At 37.2% G+C, this 17,981-nt stretch overlaps 1 protein-coding gene across 1 annotated transcript in view; it reads right to left on the bottom strand.

Annotated features, from left to right (window-relative positions):
* The window catches only part of LOC134755225 (uncharacterized), a 74,835-nt gene extending 60,329 nt beyond the window's left edge, over nt 1-14,506 (bottom strand). The window contains exon 1 of the mRNA XM_063691748.1: nt 14,467-14,506. The gene's annotated coding sequence lies outside the window, so the exon portion shown is untranslated. The remainder of the gene's footprint in view (nt 1-14,466) is intronic.
* Nucleotides 14,507-17,981: the final 3,475 nt, after the last annotated feature.

The raw sequence follows: 17,981 nt of genomic DNA, 5'->3' as shown, positions 1-17,981 counted from the left end.
ATCACGACTTCACGTGCACTGTTCTATTCAAACCACTTCAGTTACTGCTAGGATTTCTACTTGAACTTCAAAATGGCGAACCGACTCGAGAATTTCGTTTTTTTTTTCCATTAAAGTTGTTAAGTGTAATATTACGCAGTGAACTAATGTGGAAGTGTGCAGATTATAAAAACCGGCCAAGTGCGAATCGGACTCGCCCACCGAGGGTTCCGTACTTTTTAGTATTTGTTGTTATAGCGGCAACAGAAATACATCATCTGTGAAAATTCCACTGTTCCTATCACGTTTCATGAGATACAGCCTGGTGAGAGACAAACGCACAGACAAAAAGACAGACAGACAGACAGACGGACAGCGGAGTCTTAGTAATAGGGTCCCGTTTTTACCCTTTGGGTACGGAACCCTAAAAATGAAACATATGCAGCTTATCATCAGCAAATAACATGCTCTGATCAACACCCAGCAATCCATCGTGTGGCGTATTTGCCCTAAGGCACAGTAGGCCCGGGCCAGGACGGCCAGATATTAGGGGCGGCAATCTAGTGTTTACTACAGGGCCTCGGGGTAGGGCGGCTAAGACTGCAAATCCGCCAATGATCGTGGCGTGGGTAAGTCCAGCTATACTTACGCAGCATACAGCGCGGAACGGGGTGAATCAATCCTTTGATACCTATAGTAGTGTCCTACGTGGGCGATCTCGTTGCGAACGCGAACGCCGTGGGCCCGGCTCACCGCGCCGCGCCGCGCCGCTTCGCGTTCGCGAGTGTTCGCCTACGTAAGACGCAGCGTTATCACTTTGCTAAATTAAAGCAACTACTGAGCAACGTCATGCTTGACGAACACACTTTTGCGATATCATTGTATTCATTGTAAATTTTATGGAAGCCATTTTTAATCCCTGACGCAAATAGAGGGAATATGTTTGACGCCAATGTCTGTCAGTCTGTCTGTGGCATCGTAGCTCTTCAACGGATGAGCCGCTTGATATTAACCAACGGAGACGCCTTGTCTGTAATTTGCTGTACAAAAAAGTCTGCCCATTTTTGCGGGGGAGGGGAACCTCAAATGTATGCGTAACGTCAAACGCCATGTCAGATAAACGTCAGTCCATACATTGTGTATGACCATTGGCCTACTATTTTCGACAGAGGGGAACGCCTGCTATGGTTACTCCGTTTAGTTATATCCTCTTTTAAATTCTTAATTTAAGGCCGTTCCATCGATTTCCTGCTGTCTCTGTCCCATTTCGCAAGAAAGAACGGGAAACATCATGCGCGCCAAGTGTCAATTTTGACCGAATTTTATTGATTTTTATTTATTTTAAAAACGTTACCCTACAATATCGAAATTCGAAAGCTATGAAATTATTATTTAAGTTAAGATTGTTTTTTCTTCTTTTTTTATTTATAGTATCACATAATAAATAACCGAGTAAAGTTGGATTAAAAGTCCGAGTTAGAGGTTACTTTGGGAATTAATTGTATCGAGCGAAGTGTCATAATTCGTGTATCGGAAGCTATAATATTAAAGATAATATAGTCAAGAACTACATATATTTTTTCCACGTCTACGAATATCAACGCCTCTTAGGAAAACAGGATAAGGAGATTTTTCGCCTTCTGGCTCAGGGAACCACCTTAATAGTTATATTATTTACAATAAGATCTTTCCAAAGCTCGGTAAGGCACGATAATGTGCACGGCCAGTTAGGGAGCGTCAAACTTTGCTTTTCGCTGAGGTGTCGTGCGGACGGACATTGCTGTTTGCTCGATATTATCGCTTTTACGAACCGCTCTCAAAAACTAAATGTGAATGAAACGAACTATATAAATAGCTAGATCTCAAGCCTATTTATATGTACGTACATGTCCGTCAAATTTGATGTGTATAACGGTAATTATTGTTGTGTATACGAAGGTTGCATGTAGAAGTAACTTATTAAGTATGTCGAATTATTAAAAAAAAAACCGGCCAAGTGCGAGTCGGACTCGCGTTCCTAGGGTTCTGTACATTACACAATTTTTAACAACGTATTTTTTAAGTGAAACGTGAGTTTAAAAACCCGTAGGGTCGGATCAAAAACTAAGTAATTAAGTCCGACTCACGCTTGACTGCACATTTCTAATAGGTGTTCCTGTCATCTATAGGTAAAGAACTATTTTGTGAATTTTTCTCAAAATTTTGGACCCAGTAGTTTCGAAGATAAAGGGGGGGAATGGTCATTTTTTAGCTATTTTCTCAAATAACTTCTAAACTATTTATTTTAAAATTACAAAAAAAATATATTTGAGATTCTCAAAATCAGCTCTTATATTTGGTATGTAACACGATATAGTTTGAAAAACTTTATTTTTTAATTTTCCCATTTACCCCCCAAAACTGGCCCCCATGTTGAAAATTCATTTGTTTACGTTACATGTCCGTCTTTGGGTTACAAACTTACATATGAGTACCAAATTTCGACTTAATTGGTCCAGTAGTTTTGGAGAAAATGGGCTGTGACAGACAGACAGACGCACGAGTGATCCTATAAGGGTTTTTTCCTTTTGAGGTACGGAACCCTAATTATGTCATACATTTCGGATGATCTGCATGTCGATGTTTTTAAAGGACCCATTTTTTTCCGATCTTTGGATTTTGTGTTTTGTATATATATTCACATAAGAAAACGTTAAAAAACACTGTAAAAATAAGATTTTACACACATTTAATTCAGAAAAAACCTGTGAACAAGCGTTATGTCATTCCTTTGACCATCGCGGAGGTCGTGCCAAGGCCTGTGCATCCAACCAAGAACTAATTGCTGAAATAATGAATAACAATGCATTTATTCAACAAAGGCTTTATTTATTTACAGGTATGAATTACTTTAAGTTATAATTGCAGATTTCAGAACCTAGGTATAAATAAGGATTATGCCTAGATATTCTACAAGATGTAAAAATAGTGGGGATCAGTTTAAGGGCATACATGTTCCGATTATGCCTTTTGCGAAGATTTTTTTTATGGGGCTGGTCAACGGACTCGTCGGTCAGTCAGCCAAGCCAAACCTCCATACAAAGGCCAATAATTGTTCGTGTCAAAAAAAAACACTATATCTACCGAATATGCCCTTTTAAACGGATCCCCACTATTTTTACAATTCAAATAATTTATTACAGAATTTTTTGTTGTACACCTTGTACTTCGTAACGTGTTTTAGTAAGCTTTATATTTTCTAGCTACTTACCAGTTATGTTTTTTGTATATGATGAAAGGCAGTCAAAAGTTTGAAGACAATAAAAGCTCATTCTTCCTCAATTCCTTCCAAAACGACGAACTGGTTTTTCCATTTGTGTATTTGTTACTTCTGCTTTAGAGTAAAAAACATGCTATCGCCCGTTTCTGTTTCCTTTGGCTATATTCGTAACTTAGTCATACCTTGCCCCCCCCAAAGAAAGTCATGGCAAGCGAAAATAAACTGCCAGCCAATGACATAAGGTCTACGACGTACGCACATTTACAATGGTGTTTTTTTTCTACTGCGAGTCGGTTTCCTGCGTTTATTTAAAAATGACCTTCAATGGATTTCCACATAAGATGTGTCAGAGAGTTAATCTTTAAACAAATGTTTTTCGTTTTATTGATTTCTTAAATAGGTACTGTTTTACTTTTTTTGCCTGGTAAAAGGTGTAGTTAAACCAAGAAAGTCTGAAGAGATTTTGACAGCACACGCAGTGCAGGTGATTTTAAACGTCAAACCTCTATGAAATTATGACCAAACACCGGATTGACAGAGCAAAAGTGCACCAGTGCTAGTGATTAATTAAAAATCGACTAAATTTATCGACATCGTAAAAAACAATTTTATCCATCATTATCAAGTTTGAATACATTTAATTGTGTGCAAACCTTTTTCATTTATACTTATCACAAGTATAAACAACCGATATCTGACATTGACGGTGTCGAGTCACTTGTGACAAGTATTGAAATTACATTGAATAATTAATTCAGTACAACAATATTATCAAAGATAGATATAACTCCGTAATAGATGGATACAGTTTAAGGAAAAAACGTGCCTCGAAAATTAAGAAAATTTGATTCTCGTTCAGAGGGCGCTACTAGCTTTGGCCTACTGTCGTATAGATGGCGTTGACGGTTTCGTTTGTTATTTAACAATATTAACACATATCAGTGAAAGAACAAGGGTCAAAATCATAAAAATAATTAATGCAAATAAAAAAAAATCATTTATCCATATTTAAATAAATTTTATCGTATTTTTTATAAATCTTCATTTTTTGTTTTAAAGTGTGTCGACAGATGGCAGTGAATTTACTGGGGTTACAAAATTTACTATGACAATACCGCTCTAGTATAAGTTACTCTATGATATTATTTAGCATTCCGATTAATTACGGCTACCTTTTTGTTTTTTTAAGTCGGTTAAAAATGCCTCGCAAGAAAAAAGATCGTTCATTTTCATGTAAAACTGACCATTTAGATATAGAAGAGAGAGGTACGACGTACTTTTGCAAGAAATGTCAAATTCATATGTCACGAAAAAAGTTTTCCGTACAAAGGCATATAAGAAGCAAAAGGCATAACAGCGTCGCTAAAAACAAAAACGTATTTAGCCTGGACTTGCTAACATTTATTTTAGCTTGCAATATACCATTATTTCACATTCTTAAAATAACACAACGGTTTGTCATTTTTATCGATATCAAGTAATAAAATTAATGTAATTTGTCCTCGCACTATTAAACGTCAGTTCAGATTTGCCCCCGTTTGGCTTAAAGGACTCGCATCCAGGCCATAATTGTTAAAATAAATATATATATGTGCCCCCGTCAATCCGGTGTTTGATTATGACGTATTAAAAACACTGGCACTGCGTGTGCTGTCAAAATTTCTGCAGACTTTTCTTGGTCTAACTCTAGCTAAACAGTAATAAAGTCGAATTTCTGAATGCGAGCGTCCATTAATTGCGTGAGGTGTGGATTTTTGCCGAGACCCTTCTCTCCCTCACGTGATATTTGGTGATATTCAGCTTGACCACTTCCCTAAATGTTTGTCCGGGTCCCTTTGTTTGGCATAATTATGGAAAGTCTCACATAACCACTCGGGTCGGGACACCCCCCGCACCCGGGTGGTATGCGGAATGCAACAAAAAAAGGTTTGTTTTATGGCAATCCTGAAAAGTTACGCGTTTCTGAGAAAAACGAAATTTGAAAATAATAATAATAATATTTAGTCATAATTAAATTATACATTATGACTAACGATAATGTGGACAAACTAACATTGACTTAAAACTATATGGGAAACAATAGAGACCCGTTTGTATATGCAGGGGTGCTAAGCTAATAGTTTTGCTGGCTGTACATTGATCATGAATCAACTTTTTGATTTATTTTTCCTTTTTAATGTGTCGCTAGAGGATCTTTGAACATACTCAGGCCAGCTCATGTATGGAAATTGCTATCTATGACTAACACGATAACACGATGACTAACATCAGTAACATCTTGTCATCGTGAAGCGACATGACAACCATCCCTACTAATATAACGTCTGTCTGTTTGTGTGTATGTATGTTCGCCATAAACTCAAAAACTACTGGACGGTATTTCATGCGGAAATGATTCTTGAGGAAGGTTTAAGTGTATAATTTGTTAAGGTTTTGTGTAACCCGTGCGAAGCCGGGGCAGTAGTAACTATGTATGTTTGTTACCTCTTTACACTTAACCGCTGAACCGATTTAGATGAAATTTAGTATGGAGATAGTTTGAGACCCTGAAAAGGATGTAGGATAGTTTTTGTCAATAATCATCTTCATTCCACGAAGTCACGGGCAGAAGCTATTAAAAGCCATACATATGTGACGTTTTCAATCAAAAGGTACCACATTGTCGCTTACCATAAGGACGAAAATTGTTTGTATATTTATACGAAAAACCTGTCAGTGCGTCCTTAAGACAAGCGACAATGTGGTACCTTTTGCTTGAAAACGACATAAATATTAATTTAAAGACATATTCCTATCCCAGGTCATACAAAGAATCTATGACTAACTCCATGACATGACTAACGACAACGTGACAAACATGACAATCATCGAGATCAGTTACGCCCGGTTCACGATTCAATTGAAAGACACCTTCTAAGACAATGGGGATCCGAGTGTAACTCAAAATATTTATTATAAGCGGACGGTTTTTACAAGCTTTTTATCAACTTGTATTTATGTATGTATGTAACTACGTTTGTACGGGTCAAATCTTGCAAGTTAAATTTACCATTTGATCCCGACTTCCAATGAAACTGAAAATTTGCATACATATGTAACGCAGCGTACTACGTACGCGAACAAGACGTGAACGCGAAGCGAAGCGATGCGGCGCGGGTCGAATCAATCCTTTGATACCTATAGAAGTGTCCAACGTGGGCGATCTCGTTGCGAACGCGAACGCCGTGGGCCCGCCGTGCCGAGCCGCTTCGCTTCGCGTTCGAGAGTTGTTTGCTTACGTGAGACGCAGCGTAAGTCGGATGACAATGCAATATTATGGTACCATCGAGCTGATCTGACGAAGGAGACAGGTGTAAAGTTGACAGTTGGATTGCAACTGAGGCCGCATTACTGTAGCGGCCTTAGGCCGCTTTAAGCAGCATATTGAGAGCCCGCTCGCCCCCTTGGCACGAAGTGTCAATGTCAAGCTTTAGTTTCCAAAATAAGCCACAAGATGACCATAGGTACCAAAATATACCTCCTTAGGGTGGAATTCCATCTGTCCAATACCTTTGTCCAATGTGCATTTGATCAAATATTACGAACGACATTTAAATCAAAATGGCTACGCAAATAGTATAAAAATGGAATGGGCCTCCTTCAAATAAATTTGTTCAAATATTGGATATAGGGAGAAATTGGACAAACATATTGGACAGAATACCACTTATTGATACGTAGTGTCAATGTCAAGTTTAAGCTTCCGTTTAATACAGACCTTTCAGCTACGGAACCCTATTGAGCATGGCCGGTTTTAAATTTATTTATCGATTCGAGTACATATTTGTCCAACGGTATTATATAACTGTGCAAATAAAGTCATAAAACCCATAAACATGACGCCACAGGTATCACCAATATCATGTACATCTGACAAATGATTAAGAACCTTATTCAATAACACATAAGGTCCACATTGGCCAGTTATGTGTTAATGTGAGTCCACCGTGTATAATAATGAATGACTATACGTAAACTTTATTACAAAGGTGATAAGGTATACTTTCGGTCAGAACTGTACAATTTAAGGTACCTTAGTTGGTTCAGAGAAGGGAGTTTTTGAAAAATCGTACCGCTTTTTTAGATCACAATACGGTTCCTAAAAATTTTATTAGCAATCTACTTGTACTTAGTGACTTTATCGATTCGAATCCTGATTTTTTGACTCACACGATACAAAAAATTTGTAACAATTTTGCACAAAAGCTAAAAATATGAAATTTGCTTCTAAAAATGCGCAATTTTATTTTTGAGAGAACTCATGGATTACTTTTTTTTTTGTAAAAACTTACAACAAATAAAAATTCAAAAACATATCCGCGGTATCGAGCACGCTCATCCATCTCGCTCACGCATAAGCCCGGTTCACATTTGTCTGTCGTGTGACGCAGCGTGCATCGGACAAATGTGAACGCAACCATATTAAATGTATGAAACCGATATGCGTCACGACACAACACAACACGACACGTCAGACAAATGTGAACCGGGCTTTACGCTCAGAGCGAGAGGAGAACACGGACCAACGGGGCCTTAAATAAAGCTTGCACGTCAGATTGGACTTGTAAGGAATAACGAATGAGTAACGCTTCTTCCATATTTATTGTTTAAAAGAATTCGTCGACGTTTAAAATATGTAATTTTCGCCTTGTATGAACGTTTCGAAGATATTGTAAACAACTTTGAAAATAGAATCAAACTATTTTATTAAATATTTTTGATTTGTGTTTTTTAAGTAGTCACACTACTATAATATATAAATAGGAATGCGTTTAAGAGGTGCAAGCGCGCACTGCTTGCCCTTAGAGTTGGTCAAAGACGCCTAGGCTTACTGATGGCATATAGTCGAGAAATTGTGACGGGTACCGCCGTGGCGAGGCGGCCTAGGGGTTCACGGCGTTAGCCGCGATAGCTAAAGACGCCGGTTCGAATCCGGCCTTCACCACTGGAGGGCTTCGTCACTTTTTCTTTAATATATAACATCTATTACAGTTTATAAGATAATGTAAGTTAGAGACAGTTGACATTGGAATATTTTGATCCTAACTGGAAAAAGTTAATAGTTATTTGTTTTCCAAGGGCGTAAAGTTGTTGTTTAACTCCTAGTGCTAAAATTTTATTGATACTCGAGCAAACGAAAGATCCCGAAATTGAATTAACGCAGCGTTTGGTTCGTAAATTGGAATCTTAGTGTAGCGAGGGTTTCAAGGTACGAGTATGTGGGTTATACAACCTTAGCTACCGAGTGATAAACACTATTTTCCACCACATTAAATTGAGGCAAATACTAACTGCAAAACATAAAAAGCTAAGCCCATGGTTACTATTAATTATTTATCTTTCAAAATCATCACTAAAAACCGGCCAAGTGCTAGTCGGGCTCGCGCAAGAAGGGTTCCGTGCCATTACGCAAATAACGGCAAAAAAATATCACGTTTGTTGTATGGGAGCCCCACTTAATTATTATTATTTTTTTTTTTAGTATTTGTTGTTATAGCGGAAACAGAAATACATTATCTGTGAAAATTTCAACTGTCTAGCTATCACGGTTCATGAGATTAAGTTTCCTAAAACTGATGAAATAATTTACAAGTACGTTTACACGTTTGGGAACTACCGAGCAGGTCGCAAGGAGGGGGACAACTAGCGAGGCCCGCGCCACGCAGCTCGCATCTAGCATGCTTTGTCAGCATTCTTGTTACAATGTGTCCCTACAAGATACAGCCTGGTAACAGACGGACAGACAGACAGCGGAGTCTTAGTAATAGGGTCCCGTTTTTACCCTTTGGGTACGGAACCCTAAAAAGCCAATTCTGCCAGCTAACATGAGGAAACAACTCAAAAATTACATGAATTTACTTTACCTCCCTTATGAATAACATGCAACTTTCTCATCAGTTTCTGGAGAAAAAAGAGAGCCTTTACGAGTTAGTGGTAGAAAAATATGTTCACTAAAGCTTGTGCCACCAAAAATATGTAAAACAAGTTTTAAAGCGCATTCTACGATGAAAAGAACCTTTAATGTCAAAGTCAACGTTATTCTCACGGTAACGCTAATGAGTTACACACGTTACCTAAAGGTTTTCACGTGACAGCTACCCCGTGTAAATTTCATTCGACATCGTGACTTGACGTACGCGTTTGCGTTAAGTGTCATTTTGTATGGGATTTTCAGTTTCCAAATCGTCCCGTTTGGCGCGCTGTTCAAAATCCCATACAAAAACAGACATAACGCAAACGCGAACGCTCGTCACGCTATCCAATGAAATTTACACCTGCATTCCACGAGAATGTCCCTTACGAAACGCCGTTCTTCTAATAGTTTTAAAAAGGCTGAGAAAATGATATTGGGTTTGATAATATTTCATGACTTTGCTGACAAATTGGAAATATATTCTCGAGCTTTACGGATTTGATTGAATTAGCTGCCATACAAGACAAAGACATTTCGTAAGGGACATTCTTGTGGAATGCCCCACTCTTTGGGTTCTGACTCTTTGTAACCATTGTAACCATAAACTGCATAAGTATGTAGTGCATAATTATTTTCCATCGTATTTTCACGGATACGCACTGTCTTGCTATTTCAGTCAGGCTCAGTACAAAAAGTACTGACGTTGACTGAAGTAGCATGACAAATACGAACGTTTCCGAGAAAATACGATGGAAAATAATAGGGTATTTGACTACTAGTCAAATCAGTTTCTTTTTTCGAGCCGTCAAAACTATATTGCTACTATGGAATTTATATGAAACACTAGCATGTGACGTCACAATCAAATTACCTACTCTTTATAGTTTTATACGGGTTTTAAAATTGAAATTGTCTAAAAATAACTGCTGTCTACGCTTCTCTATTAATCTTCTGGTGCTTTATTTCATGCATGGTGTAAAATAATTTATTTTAAATACAGTCAAATACCCTATTATGTACTTCATCTGTACAACTTTGGCATTTTGGTACAGGTATCGGTATCGCCCCATAGCAGCCATATGCATAAGGACTCTTTTCTAATGGAAAGGCACATATGCTGCAACGCGTTTTTAATTATCCTCTACTTATGCACACTTGGCTTTAATGAAATAAGTGAACTTTATTTTAATTCCTCTTTTTACATAGCGCCATAAAAAGGCTACAGTTTTGCTTGTAAACGTGGAAAGTGCAAATTGGCGGCTATTAGCATTACTGCAGGTAAAACAATGCTTGCAGTACAGTCTCCTATAATCAACGGACTAGAATAACTATATAGGGTGGTTAAAAATAAGTGCATTCCCGTTGCCAGGGATATTTTGGGATTGTACTGAGCAACTTTTACTATGGGACCAACTACGAAATCGAGAAAAAAAAAATACCCTCCCATAGAAAATGGACCAGCCAAAATGTATGAAACAGTCAAACATTTTTTCGCGATTTCGGGGTTGGTCCCATAGTGAAAGTTGCTCAGTATAATCCCAAAACCTCCCTGGCAACGGGAATGCACTTATTTTTTACCCACCGTGTATAAGTCTAAGTAGCTACCTCGTCTCCCGCAAAATAGGCACAATGGATGTCGAATTTTATTTTAGGTAATCTAAACGGTAAACGTTTAATGACGAATCACGATTTTTTTTTCATATTAGAGCTCAGTGTGAATATTTATGGAGAAGGGATAACTTTCAGTGATATGTCAGTCATATAGTCCGTTTTTGGGGTTCCGTACCCAAAGGGTAAAAACGGGACCCTATTACTAGGACTCCGCTGTCCGTCTATCCGTCTGTCCGTCTGTCTGTCTGTCACCAGGCTGTATCTCATGAACCGTGATAGCTAGACAGTTGAAATTTTCACAGATGACGTATTTCTGTTGCCGCTATAACAACAAATACTAAAAGTAAGGAAACCTCGGTGCGCGAGTCCGACTCGCACTTGGCCGGTTTTTTTTTTAATTATATCTATAACTGATACTAGTAGGTCCCAAACATTTTGTATACCTAAGTAAGCAGATGAGTAATAAATTTAATTAAACAGTATGTACATAAATAAACGGAGATTATTTCTGCCAACAAACTGTTATACAGTTTGGCGGAGGTTGTACTTATTTGAAAATATGTAAGTATGCTGTTTTTTTTTACTACTGTAAACAACATTTGCGGCACTGAGCTTTCTAAAACTAGTGATTTCTACTGCAGTTGGCTCTTCTTCCCAACAGTTTGCTGGCCCCTGTTATAGGACAAAGTTAAAGTACTGCTTATCCGTATATTATGCTAAAGTGCATAAGTTGAGGTTAAAATATGTTTCTTTTAGCACGTAAATTGCTGTAAAAACTTTTTTTTTAACTCCCTAGTGTGTTTAAAAATAATTTTTATTACTTCGTTATGCTTAAATAAGGCACAGAACGGGTGGGGGTTTTAATTATGTTTAAATACGGTCTTAGATACACAGTGAATATTATAATGCCCACACTACGTTTTAGCTAACTAATTTTTCCCGTGGGGGTAAAACAACTATTTCAAGCGGGTGGGTAAAATTCTTTTCACATCACCTATTCGAAAAGGGAACTTTTCTTCCCTGCTAGGAGGGATCAAAGTGGCACTTTTCTGTTCAAGGACATTTTGTTGCCAGTATGAAATATTGACACAAAGACATATGAAATTAGTATGCAGATAATCGATTACAATTTCTTTATAATCGATTACGTGCATACAATTTTTCTAACTTAAATAATATTTTGTTGTAATTGTAAACAAAAAATGTAATTATGTAATTAACGTATTTTAAATTAATTAATATCATATTTAAATTAAGTATATTAATTAATTTGCGTAATATTTACAAAGAAACGTAAAAAACTTTAGTTTAATAATTTAATTTTCATTTTGACATTTTAGGTCTCCTTAAACGCAGCCATACTTGTCTATGCAATTTAAAAAGTTTATATTAAAAAAAAATTGTACAAATATTTCACAAAGCATTATGCGGTTCTGTATTCTGTATAAATTTTGTAAATACTTAGTTTATATCAATAATATATCATCTGTGTCAGATGTTTTAAGCAGCATCCCGGTAACGACACTAATAATAATAAATATAAGTGATATCAGTCTTCATAGTGTTCTTCCGAAGATTTGGTTCAAAGGGGTAAGAGCTAATTTGTTATCAGAAAAATCTACAAAAATAATGTACTTGATTTTCATTGTATCATTTTAGTTGTTTGCTGCTGTTTTTGAAAAGATATTAGGTACATAATTATGAGCTGTAGGTACTTTTAATTTGTCACTACAGTCACGTCTGAAAATATCGATACGGACAAAGTGCCAGAAGTATGTACCTATACTAAGGTCGTGTACACATATTTTTGGCACTTTGTCCGTATCGATCTTTGCTAAAAATAATAATGTTTTGAAACCTAATGTTAGTATGTAATTTCCTCATAGGTGATGTGAAAAGCAGTATGTGTCACATGGTAGCAAAATTATTTTCACCTTGGGCGTTAACACTTGAATCCCTCACTACGCTCAGGATTCTATGTTAGAATCCCTCGCTACGCTCAGGATTCTATTATAGAATCCTTCGCTTCGTTTAGGATTCAATTGTACGCCCTCGCCGTAAATATGTCATTTTGCTCCCTTGTGACACAATCTACTATTTCACCACGCCAGCTCGTAAAGACGCTCTTGGTAAACTTCTGAGAAAGATAAATGTTTAATTATAACGTTCATTTTAATTTAATTTATAAAGGTTTACTGTTAGTATATATTTTTTTGAAAATTTTGTGTTTCACACACAGCAAAGTTTGTAACAACCCACGGGCCCTGAAACAACGCAACGTCAAAATTCCACTTGTCGAACCACTGGTTGTGCTCTTGGGTCAATTTTGGAATCTTTCGCATGCTCTGATATCAATAGCACGGGGAGTTCAACAACATTGCCCCCTTGTATAACAAAATACCTTTACAATAGGTACATAATTATGGTGTTACTTTACCGCACTAGTGCGATACCAAGTTCATTACGCAACTATGTCGAAAACTATAAGTGTCATATGTACTGTAAAACTTTGTACGATATATGTGCGAATAGGTAATTCGCAACTCGTATCGACTCAAAACACTCCCTTCGGTCGTGTTTTAATTTATCGTCACTCGTTTCGAATTTCCTATTTTTCGCACTTGTATCGTAATGTATTAATAACAGTTCAGAATGCACAACCCTAGTTGATTTAAAGACCTCACTTCATATCGGGCGATAAAGTCCAACTCAGTTGCAAAAAAACATTAATAAAAATAGATTATAACGAACTTACAGTAGTACCAACATTATAAATCAGTCGTACGATAGGGACATGTCCGGTCTATATTGTCTCTGGCCATCGTTTTGTTCTTAATTTTAAAAGTTTGTAACACTCCATTTTGAATCCCGACCTTGATAAGTTGGTTTAAGATTCATATTGGATTGAAGCTGAAATCAAACAGTTATTGCAATATTTAACCATGCGGTTTTAACGCTAAGAAAATAAAGCTTGTTTTATTATACGACATCCATGCTTTTGATAACATAGGCCTCCCGTTGATATTTATAGCATTGTGAATTTTGTAAACGTTTTTTTGTTAATAGAGTGGGCGTTCCTTTATGGCCAGTGTCTTTACAAAGATGGCGACCGCTGAATAAGGAGGCAAATTAAGTAACGATTATTTCTATATTTATTCGCTTGAAATTAGGGTACCGTAGCTTAGATTTATCACAAGACAGCTTTAGCAGTAACATGTGATTTGGCAACTGTGTGTTCCATTACTCATTAATTAATATGACGTTTAGAGACATTTCCACATTTTGCCGCTGCAAAACCAGTGGAATGGGGTTGGCAACTATCAAAGGTTTGCAGAGATGGCGCCATAGCTTGCCCCTTTTTCTATGAGATTTGGCTTAAAGGGCTGGCATCCAGGGCATTAAAAATACAAAATTCGACACAGTTCTAGGGATTGACAGGGCAAGCTATGCTGGCACCATCTGCTAATTATTTCGACCGGCCAACCCCATTGTAACGATTTGGGATAGCAAAGATTCTCGTATGGGCACGAGAACATGTAACAACATCGGTCCATGTTTGAAGGGTATCAGCTCTTTTCCAAAAGGTATTTTAGATATAAAACGGATATATAGTATATAGGTATGCGTAGGTTCTTAAATGTTTAATTTAATAGAATTTAGTTACCTCTTATTTTGTTCTGCTACTCCTCTTGTGGTTCGGCATCGATTATATCGGTCGTAATCTGTAACAACAAGTACGAAATATGTATTTCAGATTTGCCAACCCAAAGTTCCATAAAGCATTGGAAAAATAATATTAAAATAAACCGGCCAAGTGCGAGTCGGACTCGCGCACCGAGGGTTCCGTACTTTTTAGTATTTAATGTTATAGCGGCAACAGAAATACAATGTCATCATCTGTGAAAACTTCAATTGTCTAGCTATCACGGTTCATGAGATACAGCCTGGTGACAGACAGACAGACGGACAGTGGAGTCTTAGTAATAGGGTCCCATTTCTACCCTTTGGGTACGGAACCCTAAAAATGGTGAGTACCTATCGTGGAACAGTAATATATTTTGTATGAAAAGGTATAGGTATAAATAAGTTGCTGGATTACCAAGGAGAAGATACTCGTATTTTTTACGCCAGTATACCTACTTATTTCTAAGAAGGGGATGAGTCGGAACCACCATAAATTTTAGGTCTGTGGTCGGAACAAATGGCATTTGCAAATTGGAAATGTCATCAAAAATTTCAGATCTCGATAAAAATGTTACGTTCCAAATGACACTTCTTGTTCATTGATAATATTGATTATGAAAGTTGAATACCTAATATTGATCTCAAGTTAAGAGGCTAGAATCGGACTCAAATGTTCTGTAAAATTTTAGGTTCTTTAACGATCACACGTCCGGTACCCATCACCAAACTCAATACAAAAAGCACCCAAAACAGGCACTATAAACGACCTCTTTGACATTTGGAAGCCGGTTTCTTCGTATTTTAATTTCTTATAAATAAGGTTCATTTCAGCTTGTCTGAATTGTGAAAGACATTGCACTTATAAAAGCGAATTTGAACTTTAAAAGGTAAACTTCAAGGTTGTTTTTTTATTGGATTTATCTGTCCTTGAAAAGATGCAAGTGTTGCAAGTTCTTTTTGGTATTTGGGGTTTTTTGTAATGACTGAACAGTGATCGATGCTAAAGGGGAAAACAAGGATATGAACATTTACGCAAAGCAGCCAATTTAATCACGGTTTATAATTTCGAGATATTTAAATTGATTACAATTTTTTTATTAATTTTTGCAAGTGAGTTGTTACATAGTGTTGTGCTACAACCGATGATAACCGGTAAATATATCAATACCTTCTTCCTCCTTCATGTGACTCTTTTCAATGCTGAATTTTAAAATTTGCCGCTGCGAATTTTTTTTTTAATTTTTTTTTTATTATAAACTGATTGGCTGCCGGACCAAGTTCAGCAGAGTTCTGCATGGCATTTGCAATGATTAAGTATGGCGATGTCATCATTAATGACAAATTTCTTTATAATGTAATGTCACTCCCTAACTTTGTTATATTCAAGTTGGTGCTAAGTTAAGTTAGTCGACCACTATTCTTCGTCATTGCAAATGTGATGCAGAATTAGCTTGGTCCGACTAAGGTCGTAGTGGGTGATCCCAAACAGGTAGGCTTTTAATAGTACATTACGATACAAGTGCGAAAAGTAGGAAATTCGCAACGAGCGGCGATAAATTTAAATCGACACGAGTTGCGAATTACATATTCGCTCGTGTATCCTTTTACGCAGCGTATTATGTAGGCGAAAAACACGCGAACGCGAAGCGAAGCGATGCAGCGCGGGGTGAATCAATCCTTTGATACCTGTAGAAGTGTCCTACGTGGGCGATCTCGTTGCGAACACGAACGCCGTGGGCCCGCCGCGCCGCGGCGCGCCGCTTCGCTTCGCGTCCGCGAGTTGTTCGCTTACGTAAGACGCTGCGTTGCGTTACGGTACATATGGCTTTAAATTGTCGACATAGGCACGTAAAGTAGCACCATATGTACTGTAAAAAAGAATAAGGTTGCCTTTTAATAATTACACCCGCTTCTGAAACTCGACTCAACCACTGAAATGGAAAGTGAGGCGGCCTTGGCTCTTTGTTTTTGTCAACGAAACCAGCACAACTCATACATTATGTATGTGTGTCTGTATGGGCATTCCACCCGTGTCGATAACGTAACTTGCAGACGGTGTATTTTGATGTAAGTAATGTGTTAAATAGATTTGATTTAGTATATTTAAAGGTAAATTTATTTATGAATAAATAGTAAGTGGGGGTGGGGGGCGTGCTGATGGTGAATGGGGGGGATTTCTTGCTCATATCTGTACGAATAGCATTATAATTACTTTAGACAAAAGTTTCTACATAAAATTAGGTCATATTTATTAACCTTACAATGAAATTTGATTTTACTAAACTAGATTTTAAGTGTGGAGGTGACACTGTAAACAAAAAAATCCTCAAAATCTATAAGTTCTGAATCAAATGTTTAAAATTCGGAAAAAGTTAAAGTATAGGGAGAGAGAGGTTGAAATTTCAACGCAACGGAATTAAACGACTTTTATTTGGGTAAACATCTACTCTTTGAACGGTAAAGCGTAGCATAAATAGCTAGAATCAATATATTATAGCGCAAAGAACTCGAAAATAAAACCTTTATATAAAAACTTCTGTATAATTCAATGAGTTATAAGATAACTTATCACGTTATTTCAAATGATATAAGAAATCTCATAACCAAATGAAAGCGAGTTAAAAAATAACTCATAAAGATCTCGCAGTAAAACAATGGGTGCTTTCTCACATTGTATCGGTTTTTATTCCGGCATTTCTCTTACTTTCTAGTGGAAGTGCATAACGCATATGCTTCGACATTTAAGATCCATAGATCAGCGTCCAACTATGTATAGACGAAGCTCTTAGTACATTTTTGACTTAAAAAAACCCACATGACTGTCACTTATCCAACACAAAACAAGTGGCTAAAACATAAGTGTTTTCCCGTTGCCAGGGAAGATTTGGAATTATACCTACTGAGCAACTTTTAGTATGGGACCAACCCCAAATCGCGAAAAGATTTTTTGCTGTTAGTTCTACACCGGGGTCGGCAAACTTTTGAGTAGAAGAGCCAACCGCAGTAGAAATCACTAATTTTAGGTACCTCAAAGAGCCACAAACGTTGATTTCCTTGGTTTGGGAAAGTGTTAATAATTATGAGTGAATTGAAGAGCCGCAAATCTGGCTTTTCGCCAACGCGCTAAAACCAAACACTACAAAAAACTATTAAAGGATCTAAAAAGGTTTGTTTGCACGTAATGATGACATTTCCCTGCGAGCGCGCGAACCGGTATATTGCCCCGCACTAGTTGCACAGATAAAATAGCTTATCGCTAAAGAGATTACCGTCGGTTAGTCTATTCTGCGCCGAGGTCTAATCCAAGATGGCGACGTGGGCGATGGAACGCGGAAACATTTTACTGGCCAAGGGCTATAACGATATAAGTGAAGAATAAGATTTATTGTAATTCGTAATTTTTACCCATCAACCGAAGTGTACCTAGTGTTTATATTTAGGTTTTTGAAACTAGTCTTAGATTAGAACAGCTAACATATGTAATGCGAATAGGGT

This window comes from Cydia strobilella, chromosome Z, assembly GCF_947568885.1.
Source record: "Cydia strobilella chromosome Z, ilCydStro3.1, whole genome shotgun sequence".
NCBI lineage: Eukaryota > Metazoa > Arthropoda > Insecta > Lepidoptera > Tortricidae > Cydia > Cydia strobilella.
This window is presented reverse-complemented; position numbering and strand designations above follow the sequence as displayed.